Consider the following 3,733-nt stretch of genomic DNA (forward strand, 5'->3'; position numbering starts at 1 on the left):
GGGCCCAACTCAAGGAACAACAGCCCAATCCAAAGGCAGCCCAAGCCTACAGAGAGAAGGGCGGTTCCGTTGAAGATAAGCTGACCTCAACTCAAAAAGATAAGATAACTAACTTATCTTATCTAAAAAGGTCACTCTACAACCATTATAAATGCGCTGGAGCACCCAGGTATAACTCATACTCTGATTCTACATAAAAACATGTTTAATACCTGTGCTAACTTAAGCATCGGAGTCTCTTGCAGGTACCCCCCACCCTCCGGTGACGAAGGATCAGCAGTGCAACCAGTCCAACAGATCGGATACGATAGCTCCGGCCTTCTCCGACCAGCCGGACACGTCGGTACCGATCCATACAGAAGATCTCAACCAAGATCGACCTCCAGTTTTAGGTAACCCTCAGAACAGAAACTATGACAAATTATATATCGTTGCGAAGCCCCGGATGTTAGCTTTCCAACGCAACTGGAACCGCCTCATTTGGACCTCTGTAGCTCAAGTTATGATCGATTGAATGCGAAGAGGTCAGGCTTGACAGCTTTGCAATTCCTTCAATTTCTTGTATTTCTTCCTCTTTTGCATGCTTCTTTTCCATCCTCTTAGCCATTCCTACCCTGTAATCCCTGAAAATACTTAACACACATATCACGGCATCGAATGGAGATAAGAGAGGATTAAAATTAGCTAAATTAAGACCAAAGAAACATGTTTTCAATCATAGCACAAAATCAGGAAGGAAAATGTAAAACATGCAATTTCTATGAATAAGTGTGAGTTTAGTGGATAGAATCCATTAATTTAAGCACAAGATAAACCCTTAAAATGGGGTTTATCACCGCCGCTGTCCGCACTGCGCCCATGGTCGTCGAAACACATCTGCGTGCCACTCTTTCTTGTCAGTTTTAAGCTTTTGCATCTGTTTTGAGCTTCCGCCGCCTCTGTATTGCCATGCTTCCTGGTGCGGAATTAGAAGACCACAACTGAACCGGCAAATGCACCGGGTCGTACCAAGTAATACCTCAGGTGAGTGAGGATCGATCCCACGAAGATTGATGAACTAAGCAACAATGGTTGAGTGATTCACTTAGTCAGATAAACAGAAATTGGTGTTTTGGGTTCAATTATAAAATAGTAAATCAGGAGATTAAGAAAGCAAGCAGTAATTTGGTTGTGAAAGTATCTGAGTGAACAGTTAAGGTTTTAGAGATATTTATTTTTTTTGGATTAATAGTTCTTACCAAATACTTTAATAATGTAAGATTCAATTCATGGCAAATGCTAAGTGATTAAACCCTAATTTCATAGTGATTTAATCTCCTCTAACCCAATCAACCGCCAATTCTTTGGTCACTTAATTTAGATTAAAGGTTTTAGTCCAATTCTAGTTTATTAGCCACATAAACCCTAATTACCCAAATATAAGATGTTTATATGTCACATATCACGTTAAGTCCAGGTAATTGGTGATTTAGAAGGAATTACTTTCAAGCTGTTATTCAAGTGAGTTAACTTTTCCAAGAATCAACAAGAATTCATGTAGAAAAAGAGCTATCTTCCAATATACTCAAATTCATAAGATGAAGAACGAAAGTAATCATTGAATTTAAATCAGTTCATTAATCAAAAGTAGAATAATAATAATATTAATCCATAGAATAAACAGAGCTCTTAACCTTAACAGAGGAAGTTTAGTTGCTTATGGTTCAGAGAAAACTAGAGTTTCCAAAGTGTGCAAAGTGCGGAATGAGGAAGAGAGAGTAAAAGACGCCCGAAGGGCTGAATCTTTTTTCCTTTTTATATCTAGCCTAATTGATTTGGAAATAAAATAAAATAATAAAATATAAACCCTAAAAGATTGTGTTTGGTAATAATAATAATCAAAATAAAATAAAATAAAATAAAAGTAATTATTACTAAACTAAACCAACGAAGCCCCTTTCTTACATTCCAAATACGCGCTACTGGCGCTAAACGTCAGGCTCAACGTTTAGCGCCGCTAGTGTGTGGCTATGGACACGAATTACGAGACACCTGGCGCTAAACGTCAGGTCGAGACATTTAGCGCCAGGCCTACAGAAAGTTTGCACGCGTCACGAGGTGCCTAGCGCCAAACGGCAGGTAGTGGCGTTTAGCGCTATCTTGGCAGCTTCAAATTTCTTCTTTTTTCTTTTGTACGAACTCTGCCAAATTCACTCGGTTTTTTTCTGAAATAAATGAAATCACAATACGTTTCAAAGTAATATCTAAACAGATTTCAAACACTAAAATCTCAATAATACGCAATAAATTTATATCTAAAATAATAAGAAAATATAAAAAAGATGCTCATACATCACAACACCAAACTTGAATTGTTGCTTGTCCTCAAGCAACTAAAAACAATATGAAACTGAGAAGTGGATTCGCCTAAGATTTGAGTTTTCAATTAAGCTCATGTCCATTCACTGAGTGGAGTTAATGACACTATGATCTTGAATAGTTTTGGCATCTGACTATCTTTTGAAGTTCAGGAATATTAATATCCTTCAGAACTAGAACTTGGATGATATTATAAATTCTCCTCTTTTTAATCTCTGATTAATTCTTGAACACAGCATATTTTCTTTTGTTCTTTTATGAATTTGTTATCTCGCTTTTATTAAATACTTTGTTAGTATGTCCTATGCCTTTTTAAAGAATAGTTGGGACCTTTGTTAGATTTGATTTGTTGGTCATGGTTTTCAATTTTGTGGTTGCGTTTGCAATTTAGAAATAAGGAGGATACAATTGAATTTCTTCAAAAGCATTATGAGTATGACAATGAAAAGAGGAGAATGGTTGATATTACTATGACTGTCGTTATAAAAAGAGCTGGTGAGGAATGAGGAGGAGACTGGAATCAAATGAATCAATGCGGAAGAAACAATGGAGGAGTGTTTATTCTAACTAGTGGACAAAGTATTTGTAGATATGAACAGTTCAATATATAGGGACAATTTATTAATTAATGACGGACTAAGTGCATCTGAATATGTAAAGTTGATTTAGGTTTTGGTCATGCTGAATTGTGTTCTCTATGAATCTCAGTTTTCTGAAAACAAAAGTTGCATTCACATAGTATTTTGATGCAAAATAATATCATTAACTAAACCTTTACATGCAATGATCGGACTTGAATATTGTAGTTGTCATATCACTTTGGTGAGAGTTTTACCTTTACCTAAATGTAGGTTGTCTTCATATTCTGTGAGTGATTTACTAAATTGTGTTAATTTATTTTGCATTCAGAGTAAGTGGTTTTGTTAATCTTGGGTTGGATTTTATGTTTTGCTTTAAATTTAAAAGTTTTCTTCATGTTATTGTTGGTACGTTTACTATTTGCCTTTTTTTTTTTTTTTTTTTGTAGTTTAGCTTAACTATACATCTCAGCTTACATTTGCTAGGACAAATTTTGTTCATAACAATCTGTAGAAATCAAAATTGAGTGTTCCTTTAGATAATAAGTTTACTCACATTCAAGATTTAAATTCATTCTTGGTTAGTATTAGTTGCTTTAAAAGAAAATATTTGTACCGTGTAATATTTAGCCTTTAGATGCACTTGCTTTTTAATGTGCAACTTCAGTGAAAAAAAGTGCAAAATCACACAATTTCAGTTCCTTTCAAGTTCTTTGGGATGGTTGAATTGTTAGAATTGATCAAACAAACAAACATGCAGTTACTAAGCTCTGTAAAGCACAAAATATCTTCTCAAA

The sequence above is a fragment of the Arachis ipaensis genome, chromosome B8 (assembly GCF_059453495.1).
Source record: "Arachis ipaensis isolate K30076 ecotype BB chromosome B8, ASM5945349v1, whole genome shotgun sequence".
NCBI lineage: Eukaryota > Viridiplantae > Streptophyta > Magnoliopsida > Fabales > Fabaceae > Arachis > Arachis ipaensis.